The sequence below is a fragment of the Melospiza melodia genome, chromosome 26 (genome assembly GCF_035770615.1).
Source record: "Melospiza melodia melodia isolate bMelMel2 chromosome 26, bMelMel2.pri, whole genome shotgun sequence".
Lineage (NCBI taxonomy): Eukaryota > Metazoa > Chordata > Aves > Passeriformes > Passerellidae > Melospiza > Melospiza melodia.
The window spans coordinates 5,357,464-5,372,725 of record NC_086219.1 but is presented as its reverse complement, the minus strand read 5'-3'; positions in this window follow the sequence as shown (position 1 = coordinate 5,372,725).

The window sequence follows — 15,262 nt, the reverse complement described above, 5'->3', positions numbered from 1 at the left end:
AAGGCAAGGACAAGGAGGGGTCAAGGATGGAAGGAAGGATGGACAAGAGGACAGACAGAATAAATGACAGACAGAATGACAGCTCTGAGAACAGAAGGAAGGAATGATGGATGGATAGAAAGATGGACAGAATGAGGAAAGGATGCGAGGATGGAAGGAAATGCTGAAAAAAAGCAGGAAAGTCAGGGACAGAGGGACAGAGGGAAGAACAGAGCAGACAGAGGGAGGAAGTATGGACACAAAAGGGAGGAAGGGATGGAAGAAAGGCTGGATGGACACAGGAGAGGGATGCAGGGATGCAAGGAAGAACGGACAGAGGAAATGGATGAGGGATGAGTGGATGGCAGGAGTGGGACAGACAGCATGACAGGACAGGAGGAGGATGAGGACAGTGCTGTGGGGGCCAGAGGGGGGGGGTTTGTGGGTGCCACCTCTGTCACCACGGCCACTGTGGTGGCCATGACCTTCCATGGTCACCAACAGCCACCCACGGCCACCACACTCCACCCATGTCACCTGTTTGAGCCCCTGCAGCGCCACCACAGCGGGACCAGGGACAACAGCGTGTGACACTGCAGACTATGGACAGCAGCCACTGAGGGTGGCCTTGGTCACCATGCCAAGCACGGCCCCAGCAGGCCATGCCAGCCTGGCACAGCAGGGACGTGGCAGCAGTGATGTCCTGGCCTCGTCCCTTGAGACGCCACTGTGGCAGAGCACAGGCGCCACTGTGGCAGAGCACAGGGTGGGACAGCCACGTGTCCATGTGGCACTGCCCACCCTCAGCTCTGCATCCAAGGCACGCTCAGAATCAGCTGGAGAGGCTCTGGGCACCCTTTTCCCACCCAACAGCCACAGAGCTGCTCGTCCTGCTCTGGTGGCATCGAGGTGACACGGGGTCACAGCAGTGACTGACACAGAGGGACCACACCAGGCCCACCAGAACTCAACCCCCCAGGCGTGGGCAAAGCCCCCCACAGCTCCCACCCACTGTGGGTGCCAGCCTGGCCTCACCCACACCAAACCCCACCAGGGAATTTGGGGTGTCACATGGGGGTCACCTCACTTTTGACCCGGAGGTCAAACCCCCAAACCATTCCACCCACCCAAAATAACAAAAAAAGGGAAGATTTTGAGCACTGCTGGGACCCACTGGGGTGGGGGAACATGGGGGGGGTCCCACAGCCAGGACAGGAAGAGCTGGAATTGCCTGAGCTGAGCCCAAAATGGGGGGACAAACGATGAGGGGGTAGGGAATGGGGACACAGAGAGGTTGTGGGATTAGAGGGGGAAGATGGGACAGTGAGCAGCAGCATGGAGCAATATGGGGGTTCAGATTAAGGGGGGATGCAAGGAGCTGGTGAGGGGTGGGATATGGTGGGAAGGTGGGATAGAAAAGAGAGGGGTCAGATAAAAGAGCAGGGATTGGAAAATGATGATGGGGTGGGAAAAATAATAAGAGGAAGCAAAGCAGAGAAGGGGGTGCAAAATAATGGGGAAAAGGGGAAAACACTAATGACAGGGTTGGATAGAAGTGAGGGAGGTCAGATATTACACTGGGGGGGGCAGAGGTAACAGCAAACACTGGAATATGATTGGTAAAATAATAATAAAGGGTGCAGGACAGGGAGCAGCAGGATATGACATAGGGGATGATAAGGGGGTGCAGAATAAGAGAGGGGATGCAAGATCCTGGTGAGGGGTGGAAAACACTACTGGGGTGGGATAGAAAAGAAAAGAGAGGGTCAGATTTAATAAAGGGGGAGTCAGATAAAACAGCAGGGACTGGAACATGATGGTGAGGAGTGGGAATAATACTAACGGTGCAAAATCAGAAAAGGGGGTAGGAGATGGGGAGTGGGACATGATGGCAAGGGGGTCAGACATAGTATAGGGGGCCAGAGATAACACAGGGGCACTGGAATATGATGGTGGGCAATAATAACTGTAATAATAATAATAACAAGGGAGTCCAGAACCAGAGGAGGGGGCAGGAGAAAGGGAAGGAGGGGAGACACGGATGGGGTGAGAAATGGGGGCTCCACGGGGGGCGGGGAGCGGCGGGGGCCACGGCCCCGGCTGGGGAAACTGAGGCACGGCGGGTGCGCATGCGCGGCCCCCCCTCCCCTCAGCCAGCCCCCCCCTCCCCGGCCCAGACAAAGCCGCCGGGGCCCGGTAGCGGCGGCACGCGCGGTACCTGCGGGCCGGGCCGGGCGAGGCGGAGGCGGCGGGCGGGCTGTGCCATGGCCCGGGGGGCGCCGGGGGGTCCCGGAGCGGGGGTTGCGGGGATCCCGGGGGTCCCGGCGGGGCCGGGCCGGGCCCGCTCCCTCCTCCCTCCCTCAGGCGGCGGCGCGGCGGCGGCGCGAGGCCATCGCTCATTTGCATTCCTGCGCGCGTCACGTGGCGCCGCCCGGCCAATCGCCGCCCCGCCCGCCCCGCTCGCCCCGCCCACCGCGCGCCGCGCGCCCGCTGCTCGCGCTCGCCATGGCAACCCCGCTGGGGGGGGGCGGGGGGAGCGGGGTCGCCATGGCAACGGGGAGAGGAGGGGGCGCGGATGGGCCCGAGGGGAGCGGGCCGGGACCGGCACCGGCGGGGCTCGGCAGCGGGGAAGCACGGAGATCCGCTCGGCCGTGCTTCCAGGAGCCATCCCGGGGCTGCCCCGAGTCAGGCCCGGCGGGGCGCTGCGGCCTGGGGATGCTGGCGGCAGTCCCTGCTGTCACCGGGGGTCGCCCGGGGTCACCCGGAGGATGCTGAGAGCCGCTTCGGGCGACAAGACGCAGCGTGGAGTTGATGGCAGCGGTCACCGCTGTCGCACGGGGTCGCTCGAGTCAGCCCGGCGCTGCCCCGGGCGGGATGCGGCTGCCTGGGCACGGTGGCACCGCCGCCGGGGTCACCCGGGGCCACCCTGGGGATGCTGAGGGCACACACCGATCAGTGCCACCCGTGCCCGGTGCTTCCTGCCGGGATGCTGAGGGCACGCACCGATCAGTGCCACCCGTGCCCGGTGCTTCCTGCCGGGATGCTGGGGGCACACAGCGGCCGGTGCCGCCCGTGCCCGGTGTGAGGGCTCTGGGGCACACTGAGGGGCTGGAAGGGCTAAGGAGAGGAGTTGGGGGGCCATAGGGGGCACTGAGGTGGGGGGGGGGTGACCCCAGGGAAGCGTACTGGGAGCACTGGGAGGGATCAGGGGCTGCACTGGGGGGCCATGGGGGCACTGGGGGGCTGTGAGGGTACTGGGTGGGCTATGGGGGGATGTGGGGGTTCTGTAGGCACCTATGGGGGCACCGAGAGGACTTATGGGGCCATCGAGGGGCTGTGGGGGCACTGGGGTGCTATGGGGGCACTGGGTGGGCTACTGGGGGACATGGGGGTAATGTGGGGATATGGGGGTACTGGGGGGAGCTATGGGGGCACTGAGTGCAGTTATGAGGCCACTGGGGGGCTATAGGGGCACTAGGGGGCTACAGGGGTACTGGGGGCTCTGGGGTGGCCCTGGGGGGGCTCTGGGGCCCGTCCGGACCCCTCGGGCTCCTCCCGCTCCCTCCGGCCCCGCTTTTCCTCCTTACCCCGGGTTCCCCCCGGATTTCCTTCCAGATTTCTCTCTTTTCCCCCATTTACCCGTTTTCCCCTTCTATTTCACTCTGTTTTTTCTCTTTTTCTCCTGTTTCTCTCTGTTTTCCCCAGCTTCATTTCTTCCCCCCCCCTCTTTCCCCCGTTTTTCCTGTTTTCTCCAGTTTTTCCTTCCTATCATCCCCTTTTCCTCCTTTCCCTTGTTTTTCCTCTGTTTCTCCTGCTTTTTTTTCTCCCTTCCACCCCTTTCCTCGTTTCTTATTTTTCCTCTTTTCCTGCTTTACCCCTCTTCCACCCTTTTGTCCCCTGCCCCATTTTTTTCATTTTCCTCCACTTTTCCCTGTTTTTCCTCTCTTCCTCCCCATTTTCCTGCCTTTATTCCCCTTCCCCATGTTTTACATCCAGTTTTCCCATCTTCCCCCTTCTCCCTTGCTTTTCCCATTTCCCCGATTTTTCTTCTTTCCTCCCTCTTTTCCTCTCCCTCAACTGTCTTCTCCCTTTCCCCCTCCCTTTATCCCCCATTTTCCCCCTTTTCCCCCATTCCCCACTATTTTCCCTCTTTTTCCTTTTTTTCCCCCCCTTCCTCTCTTTGTTTTCTGTTCCCCCCCCACCTTTGTTTTTTTTTTTCCTTTTTTCACTTTTTCTGCCCCAGATCTCACCCCACCACCCACAACCACCTCAGACCAGCGCATGGCCCCAAATCCTGCCTTTTCCAACCCAAAAAAGCCACGTCTGGTGACCCTGGGACAGAGCTTGGGAGCCACTGTGGTTGGAGGCCACGGGCTGCTGGCATCCCTCATCCTGGAGCTGAGGCTTCCTTTGGGTTGGGAGGGATCCCCATTTCATATTCCCCTTTTATGGGATGGATCCCCATTTCACATTCTCCCTGGATGCGCCGGATCCCTGTTTCCCATTCCCCCAGGATGGGATGGATCCCTGTTTCACATTCCTCCAGGATGGGATGGATCCCTGTTTCACATTCCTTTGGGATGGGATGGATCCCTATTTCACATTCCCCTGGATGGATCCCTATTTCACATTCCCCTGGATGGATCCCTGTTTCACATTCCCCTGGATGGATCCCTGTTTCACATTCCTTTGGGATGGGATCGATCCACATTTTCCATTCTCCCTGTATGGGATGGATCCCCATTTCACCTTCCCCCTGGATGAATCCCAGTTTTACATTCCCCCTGGATGGATCCCTGTTTCACATCCCCCAGAACGGGCTGGATCCTTGTTTCACATTCCCCCTGGATGAGATGGATCTGGATGGGATGGATCCCCATTTCACCTTCCCCCTGGATGGATCCCAGTTTTACATTCCCCCAGGATGGATCCCCCTTTCTCATTCCCCTGGATGGGCTGGATCCCTGTTTCCCATTCCCCCTGGATGGATCCCCATTTCACATTCCTTTGGGATAGAATGGATCCCTGTTTCACATTCCCCCTGGATGGGCTGGATCCTCATTTCACATTCCCCTGGATGGACTGGATCTGCATTTCACATTCCCCCTGGATAGATCCCAGTTTCACATTCCCCCAAGATGGATCCTCATTTCCCATTCCCCTGGATGAGCTGGATCCTCATTTCACATTCCCCCTGGATGGATCCCCATTTCACATTCCTTTGGGATGGATCCCCGTTTCCCATTCCTCCTGGATGGGATGGATCCCCATTTCCCATTCCTCCTGGATGGGATGGATCCCTATTTCACATTCCCCCTGTATGGATCCCCATTTCACATTCCTTTGGGATGGATCCCAGTTTTACATTCCCCCTGCATGGAATGGATCTCTTTTTCACATTCCCCTGGATGGGCTGGATCCCTGTTTCACATTCCCCTGGATGAGATTGATCCCAGTTTCACATTGCCCCTGGATGGGATGGATCTGTATGGGATGGATCCTCATTTCATATTGCTCCTGGATGGATCCCTGTTTCACATTTCCCCCTGGATGGGCTGGATCCCCATTTCCCATTTCCCCAGGATGGATCCCCATTTCCCATTTCCCCAGGGTAGATCCCTGTTTCCCATTCCCCCCCGTCACCCCTGCATCCCTCTCCTCGGTGGATAGATCCCCCATTCCATGTCCCCTCATCCCTGAATCCCGAATATTTTGGGATGGGGTTTATCCCTGTCCTGCATCCCAGCCCCATCAGGGGGCAGCTCTCTATCGGAGCAAGGCCAGCCCGTGTGGCAGGGAGGAATGACGAGGAGAACTCCATGGCTAATTAATCACTATATTATATTATATTATATTATGTTATGTTATGTTATGTTATGTTATGTTATATTATGTTATGTTATGTTATGTTATGTTATGTTATGTTATGTTATGTTATGTTATGTTATGTTATGTTATGTTATGTTATGTTATGTTATGTTATGTTATATTATATTATATTATTATATTATATTATATTATATTATATTATATTATATTATATTATATTATATTATATTATATTATATTATATTATATTATATTATATTATATTATATTATATTATATTATATTATATTATATTATATTATATTATATTATATTATATTATATTATATTATTCTATACTATATTATTCTATACTATATTATTCTATACTATATTATTCTATACTATATTATTCTATACTATATTACATCTAAACTGAATCTGCCAAGCACTCAACTGCCCAGAATCTTGTGGCTGTGAGTGACAGTCCCAACACGCACACACAAACCTGGATTTAATTGGTCAGTGAATCAAAACACACAGAATCCAATTATCCATTGGATAACTGAAATCAGAATCCAATTACCAATTCCTTTCAGGTAACTAATCAATTCCCTCCAGGTAATTGATCAATTCCCTCCAGGTAAGCAATTCCACCTGTGAACAAACACAGGCACAGCAAATGTGATAAGAATTATTTTGAAGGTTTAAACGCATCTCTGGAATTGTTTAAAGAAATTCTGGACATGGGACGTGGTGCTATAGGACCGTGAGGTGTTAGAGCACAGGAATTGATGATTTTAGAGGTCTGTCCCAACCTCATTATCAAGAATCTCAATTCTCTGCTTCTCCCACGTTCAGAGGGTGCGAATCACGAAGTGAACCCCACATTTCTCCCCATGGAACCCCGAAATCCTGGGAGCGCCTCGCTCCGCGCTGTCCCAACCTCATGATCAAGATTTTAGAGGTCTGTCCCAACCTCATTATCAAGAATCCCAATTCTCCATTTCTCCCACGTTCAGAGGGTGCGAATCACAACGCGAACCCCACATTTCTCCCCACGGAACCCCGAAATCCCGGGAGCGCCTCGCTCCGCGCATCCCGCGGGCACCGCGCCACGGCGGATCCGCTTCTCTCCGGGGAACCGGCCTGGAAAAACCTTTTCATCCCAAATCCATATTGTTCCCAACCAGCAGGACTCCCATTCAACCTCCCACCAGGCAGCAGGGTTGGGTTTCCAGCCGGAAATTTTCGTCCCAAGGTACAAAAAGTCACATTTGGCCCCCCCCCCCCCCCCCAAAAAATAATAAAAAATTTGGGGAAGGAGGGGGGGGGGTGGGCGGAGAGGAAAAAAAAAAAAAAATTTCTCGTCCTTCTTCCCGCTCGTTGGGGCTCTCCAAATATTTATGTGGATCCCAAGGGGACAAAGCACGGACGCGGCGCGGCTGCCCCGAACAATGGGGCCGGATATTTTCTGATGTGAGCGGAGCCGGATCATATCCGGCCTGCCCGGCCCCTCCAGCACCAATCCCTTTTTTTATTAAAGGAAAAAAATCGGATTTTCTATCAAAAGTCTATTAAAAAAGTCGAATTTTCTATAAATTTTTTTTTTAAATTTGCAAAATTAATTACGTTAAATTTAAATGAAATTATATTTAATTTATATTTTTTTTTCATTTCCCCCTTTTTTTGTGGGAAAAAAAAAGGGGGGGGCTTCTTTTCCTTGGGAAAAGGAGTTTTATAGAAAATCTTTTTCTACAAAAAGATGTTTTTTTATTTTCAAAATTAATTACATTAAATTAAAATTTAATTTAATTTAATTTTTTTTTCATTTTCCTCTTTTTTTGGGAAAAAAAAAGGGCTTTTTATCCTATGGGGAAAGGAGTTTTGTAGAAAAAAAGATTATTTTTTTCTCTGAAATAAGGTCCCTTAAAAAATAAAAAGCCTTTGAGGGGAAAACCTTAAAAAAGAAAAAAATCCTTTGAGGGAAAATCTTAAAAAATAAATCCTTTGAGGGAAAAAAAGTGGGTTTAGGAAAAAGAGAAGGTGATTTTATTTTTTAAAAAAGAAAGCTTTTTTTTTTTTTTTTTTTTTTAGAAAAAGGCACTTTTTTGAGAGGAAAAAATGCCTTTTTATTTTTTTAAGTGGACTTCTTTAAGGAAAAGCTTTGGGTGGAAAAGGGGCTTTTTCTCTTGGAAAAAACAGATTTCTGGAAAGAAAAACTGCTTCTAAAAAAACCAAAATAGCCAATTTTTTACAGGAAAAGAAAAGGCAGAAAATGGAGTTTAGAGCTCCACAAAGAAATTCTCTATGTTCTACAAGGAAAAATGGGTTTGGGAAAAAAAGCCTTTTTTTAATTAAAGAGGGTTTTTTGGAAAAGACACTTTTCTTGAGAGACAAAACCCCTTTTTTCTTGACTAAAAAAGGTGCTTTTTTGAGAAAAAAAAGCTTTAAAAAGAAAAAGTAGGTTTTTGTTTGTTTGTTTTTTAAAACAACTTCTTCTTGGGAAAAAAGGTCTTTCTGGAGACAAAAACATGGGGTTTGGTGGGAAAAATAAAGCCAAAAAAGGTTTTAATGAGAAAAACTGAGGGGAAAAGTGCTTTATTTTTTTAAAAAATAAAATTGTTTTTGAGAAAAAATAAATTTTGGGGTAAGAAGTAATTTTTGGGGGAAAAAAGTGTTCTTTTATTTGCAGGAATAGAGCTTTTCAGAATAAAACTTGTGCTTTGAGGAAGAAGAGGTGATTTTCTGGTGGGAAAAAAAGTGCCTTTTTTGTAAAGAAATACCTTTTTTCAGGAAAAAAGGCTTCTTAAGACCAAGGTTACATAAATATTCCAAGGGAATATTGGGGGTTTATTCCATTTATTTGCCATGGATTTGGGTACTTTTCCAAAGGAAATCTCGTGCTGACGTGGGCTCTGCGTCCCATCCCAGCCCCCTCTCACCCTCCACCTCGTTCTTCTGGATGCTCAAAATTGGCATTTTTAGGACAATTTTTTTTCTGGCCCGAAGAGTTTTTTGGTTTGGTTTTGTTTGTTTGTTTGTTGTTGTTGTGGGTTTTTTTGTCCTTTTTTTGTTTTCTGTTTTTCTGTTTTTCTTTTTTTTTCTTTTTTTTTTCTTTTTTTTTTTTTTTTTTTTTCTTTTGTTATCCCTCATTTTCCCCCCAAATCTTCCATTTTCTGCTCCCAGATCAGGAATTACAATTTCCATCCACTTGGTGTCAGCTCCAGCCCCACCATCCCATCCATCCCAAACCACCCCAGCCCCACCAGCACTGGTGGATCCATTCACTTCCCTGCAGCTGAAGTCCTTGATTTAACAGCATTAAAAATGATTATTTCTAATTTAATAATAATAATAATAATGATAATAATTTCAAATTATTTTTATTTTTGTTATATTTATCAGCTCATTATTATCCTGTGGGTTCCATCCAGGAGTTCAGCCCAAATCCCACTGGATTCCAAACCAGCCCTGGGAATGCACTGCCTTGTACAGCTTCAAACCATCATTGGTTTAATTAAAACCCCCAATTAATCTGAAAATTGATTAAACTCTGGGATGAGGGGGGATATCCCAAAATGGAGCCTCTGCTTTTGGTTGTGCTGGGAATTTTTTCACTGGTTTGAAGCAGGATGAGCAGAAAGTTACTGGGACATTGAATTCAGTGCCTGGAATATTCAGTGCCTGAGGAATTTAGTGTTGGGAATTCAATGCCTGGAATATTTAGTGCCTGAGGAATTTGGCATTGGGAATTCAGTGCCTGGAGTGTTTAGCACCTGAGGAATTTGGTGTTGGGAATTCAGTGCCTGGAATGTTCAGTGCCTGAGGAATTTAATGTTGGAAATTCAGTGCCTGGAGTATTCAATGCCTGAAGAATTTAGTATTGGGAATTCAGTGCCTGGAATATTTAGAGCCTGAGGAATTTAGTGTTGGGAATTCAGTACCTGAGAAATTTAGCATTGGGATTTCAATCTCTGGAATATTTAGTGCCTGAGGAATTTAGCATTGGGAATTCAGTGCCTGGAATATTTAGAGCCTGAAGAATTTCGTGTTGGGAATTCAGTGCCTGGAATATTCAGTGCCTGAGGAATTTCGTGTTGGGAATTCAGTGCCTGAGGAATTTAGTGTTGGGAATTCAGTACCTGGGAAATTTAGCATTGGGATTTCAATGCCTGGAATATTTAGTGCCTGAGGAATTTAGTGTTGGGAATTCAGTGCCTGAGGAATTTAATGTTGGAAATTCAGTGTCTGAGAAATTTAGCATTGGGAATCAAGTGCCTGGAGTATTCAGTGCCTGAAGAATTTAGTGTTGGGAATTCAGTGCCTGAGGAATTTAGCATTGGGAATTCAGTGCCTGGAATATTTAGATCCTGAGGAATTTAGTGTTGGGAATTCAGTGCCTGAGGAATTTAGAGTTGGGAATTCAGTGCCTGGAATATTTAGAGCCTGAGGAATTTAGTGTTGGGAATTCAGTGCCTGAGAAATTTAGCATTGGGAATTCAATGCCTGGAATATTTAGTGCCTGAGGAATTTAGCATTGAGAATTCAGTGCCTGGGGAATTTAGTATTGGGAATTCAGTGCCTGGAATATTTAGTGCCTGAGGAATTTAGCATTGGGAATTCAATGCCTGGAATATTTATAGCCTGAGGAATTTAGCGTTGGGAATTCAGTGCCTGAGGAATTTAGCGTTGGGAATTCAGTGCCTAAGGAATTTAGCATTGGGAATTCAGTGCCTAAGGAATTTAGCATTGGGGTATTTAGCTCCGGGGCATTAAACACCTGGATGTTTAACTTCGGGGAATTTAATGTCGAGGCATTTAGCGTTCAGGGAATTTAGTGCCTGGAGAATTTGGCACCAGGTTTTTGCCTCCAGGGTATTCAGTGTCGGCGCATTAAACACCAGGGAATTTAGCTCCGGGGAATCCAGTGCCTGGAGAATTTGGTGTCTGAGGAATTCAGTGCCTTCAGAGCATTTGACTCTGGGATATTTAATGTTGGTGCATTAAACTTTGGTGCATTGAGCTCTGGGGCATTGAACTCCAGACTATTTACTGTTGGGACAGTAAATATACAGTAAATACCAGAGAATTTATTGCCTTGGGAATTTGGCACTGGGGCATTTGGCTCTGGGACATTTAGCTCCAGAGTATTTGGTGTCGGTGCATTAAAGACCAGGGCATTTAGCTCCGGGGAATTCAGTGTCTGGAGAATTTGGTGCCTGAGGAATTCAGTGCCTGGGGAATGTGGCATCAAGACATTTGCCCCCGGGATATTTAATATTGGTGTATTAAACATGGGTGCCTTGAGCTCTGGGGCACTTAGTCCTTGGGGAATTTAGCACTGGAGTATTTAGGATTTGGGGAATTTAGTCCCTGGGGTGTTTAGCATTGGGGTATTTAGTTTTCGGGGAATTTAGTGCCTGGGGAATTTGGCATCAGGAAATTTGGCTCTGGGATATTTCATGTTGGTGCATTAAACATCGGTGCATTGAGCTCTGGGGCACTTAGTCTTTGGGGAATTTAGCATTGGAGTATTTAGTGTTTGGGGAATTTAGTGCCTGGAGAATTTAGTACCTGGGGAATTTGGTGCCTGAGGAATTCGGTGCCTGAGGAATTCAGTCCCTGGGGAATTTGGCATTGGGACACTGAGCTCTGGGGCATTGAATTTGGAGTATTTACTGTTGGGACAGTGAGCACCCAGGGAATTTAGTGCCTTGGGAATTTGTCATCGGGGCATTTGGCTCTGGGACATTTAGCCCTGGGGTATTTAATGTTTGGGGAATTTAGTGCCTGGGGAATTTGTCATGGGGATATTCAGGAAAAGGGCACTAAGGATCGGGACATTTACCATCAGGGCACTGAGCCCTGGGGCATTAAACAGGGCACAATCAGCTCTGGGGCATTTGGGGTAGGGATATTGAGCACTGGGGCATTTTGATCAACACAGAAATCATCAGTTTAGCTCTGGGTGTTGGGGCTTTTAGCACTGGAATATGAAGCATTGGAGCATTCAGCCCTGGGGCTTTTGGGGTTGTGGCATTAGCAATAGGGCATTGAGCTCTGGGGCATTAAAATGGGGGAATTTAGCCCCAGGAATTCGGTGTTACAGCATGAAAACATCAGGGATTAACACTGGTGTGTTTAATCCTGGGGTATTTACCCTCAGTGTTTAGAATGCTGGTGAATGTTGCACTGGGGCACTTGGCTCTGGGACATTAAACATGAGTGTGTTTAGTTCTGTGACATTAAACATCAGTACATGAGATATTGGAGCAGTTAGCACTGAGCCATTAAGAGCTGGTGTAATTAGCAGCAGCTCATTTAGCATTGGGGCATTTAGATCAAAGCATAAAGGGGAATTTAGCTCTGGGGTATTTAACATAAGGGCGTTGAGTGTTGGGGTGCTAAACATTGGGGCAAGTAACTTTGGGGCATTTATTGTTGGGGCATTTAGATCAATGCTTAAAACATTAATGAATTTTGCTCTGGGGCACTTGGTGCTGGGGCATTAAATATGGGCATGTTTAGGTGTGGGTTATTTAGGATTGGGGCATTACACACTGGGGAGCTTAGCTCTGAGATATTAAACCTTTGCTGTTTAACTTTGGGATGTTGAATATCAGGGTGTTTAGCTTAGAGTGTTTAGGGCTGGGGCATTAAACATGAGGTTGTTTGGCTCTGGGGTATTTATTATTGGGGCATTAAACATGAGGTTGTTTGGCTCTGGGGTATTTATTATTGGGGCATTAAACATGAGTGTGTTTGGCTCTGGGGTATTTATTTTTGGGGCATTAAAAATCAGGGGGTTTAGCTCAGGGATATTTAAGGTTGGGGCATTGAACATTGGGGAATTCAGCTCTGGGGTATTAAACACCTGATGCTTGGCTTTGGGTTATTAAACATGGGGGTGTTTAACTCTGGGGTATTTAGTTTTGGGGCATTAAACATTGGGATATTTAACTCTGGGTCATTAAACATGAGGATATTTCACTTTGGGGTACGTAGTGTTAGGGTATTAAAAATTCAGGCATTTAGGGCTGGCCCATTAAATGTCAGGGTGTTTAGCTTGTTTTTTTTTTTTTTTTTTGTTTTTTTTTTTTTTTTGTTTTTGTTTTTGTTTTTGTTTTTTTTTTTTTTTTTTTGCTGTTGGGGTGTTTAACATTGGGGTGTTTAGGGCTGGGGCATTGAACATGAGGGTGTTTAGTCTGGGGTATTTAGGGCTGGGGCATTAAATGCTGGTGTATTTAATATCCTTGCAGGTCCTGTTGCTCCCTTGCACTGCAGAGCAGCCCTTGAGGCCCCAGTGAGGCCTCAGAGAGGCCCCAGGAGTTCACAGACACAAGGGATTTGCAGTTGAGGGATTTTCTCTTGAGGGATTTTCGCTTGGACCCAGACTGGCAGAGAAATCCCAGCTCTGGCTGGGCTGGACTCTCTCACCCCGTGGAGCTGCTCCCAGTGCACCCAGCGCAGCCCTTTGAGGGCAAATAAACCTTCCCCAGTGGGAGCTGAGCCTGGGAGCACACAGGGAACCAGGGAGAGGGTGGGAATGCAGGGGAGGGGTTGGCAGTGCCAGGGAGAGGGTGGCAATGCCAGAGAGAGGATGGGAATGGTGAGTAGAGGGTTAGGATGCCAGCGAGAGGGTGGCAATGCTGAGGAAAGGATGATGATGCTGAGGAGAGGGTGAGGATGCTGAGAAGAGGGTGGGAATGCTGGGGAGAGGGTGGGAATGCCAGAGATAGGGTGGGAATGCTGGGGAGAGGATGATGATGCTGGGGAAAGGATGGGAATGCCAGGGAGAGGGTGGCAATGCTGAGGAGAGGGTGGGAATGCCAGGGAGAGGGTGGGAATGCTGAGGAGAGGGTGATGGTGATGGGGAGAGGGTAGGAATGCTGAGGAGAGGGTGGAAGTTCCATGGAGAGGGTGGGAATGCCTTGGAGAAGATGGGAATGCCAGGGAAAGTATGGGAATGCCAGGGAGAGGATGGGAGTGCTGAGGAGAGGATGGGAATGCTCAGGAGAGGGTGATGATGCTGGGGAGAGGGTGATGATGCCAAGGAGAGGGTGGCAGCGCTGCAGAGAGGGTGGCAATGCTGAAGAGAAGGTGGCAATGCCAAGGAGAGGGTGCCAGCACCGAGGAGAAGGTGGCAATGCCAAGGAGGGGGTGGCAGCACCGAGGAGAAGGTGGCAATGCCAAGGAGAGGATGGAAATTGTGGTGAGGGGGATGGAGTGCCAAGGCCAGGGAGAGGGCAGTGTGCTGGGGAAAGGCTGGCAATGGCGAGCAGAGGTTGGCAAAGCCAGGAGAGGGTGGCATCTCTGGACACTGAATGTTGTGCCCAGGATAATGGATCTCCCCACCACCTGATTTTCCCTGGCTGGGGATGCTTGGGAGGCTGTTGCATCAGCACCACGGTTGTTTTTTTCTTCTTCTTCTCCTCCTCCTCCCTGCTCCAGCCGGGAAGTGCCTGGCTCCTATTGCGGGAAATGCAGCGGCTCCAGCAGAGAGCAGTGGTAACACACCGGCCTCCTGCCCATCCCGGCCTTTCCAGTAAATCTTCATTTCCCTGGAAAGAGAAAAAGCGGAATTTGCCAAAAAAACTTTGGGGCTTAATTAAAATAAAATAAATTAAAAAAAAAAAAAAAAACACCCCAGTTTTCCTGGCGGCGGAGGTGGAATGGGAGCGGACAGGGCTGGCAGAGAGATTTACGGGCTGAATCGAGACTGGTAATTGCAAAGAAAATAAAATAAAAAAAAAACCCTCGTAAGAGCAAGAAAAAACCCCTTGTACAAATAAATTATCAGCTTCTCTATTAAATTATTCTGCCCCGCTGGAGCGGGACACCCGCGGCTTTTGATCCTCCCGCTGCCGTCCCGTTCCCAGCCCGCGGGACGGGCCCAGGGGTCCCGGACGGTAATGGGCGCTGACAGCCCGGAAAAGCGAGACGGGATCTTCGCTAATGAGCCCTAACGAAGCCCCGGGGCCCGGCGGGAGCGGCGGCGGCGGCGGCAGAGCCGGCGGGGCGGCAGCACCGGGGGATGCGGGGGGCGGCTGGGGAGGATGCGGGACGCGGGGGCTCCTAAAATGGAATTTATTGTGTGCCAGAGTCACGGCAGCACAGGGTCTGTCAGACCCTTTAGGCCCGGAGACCCTTTGGTTTTGGTTACAAATGCATGATATACTTTTCTTTTGGTTCCAATGCATTACAGTATTTTCTTTGCTGAGCATCTTAATACATAAGAACGAATATACACCTTAATTTTTATCTATAGCCTACAATAACTGCTATCATTACCATATTCTTCTTACTATTCTCCAATCACTACAAGTTAGTACATTACAGTTCAAGTTAGTACATTACAGTTTAAAAAGCTAAAAGATGTTTTTCAGTTTTCTTGCAGTGGAAAATTAAGGACCTTTTTTCTGCTTGCAACATTGGCAGATTTGTTTGCCTGTGCTATCTTAATAGAGTAGAA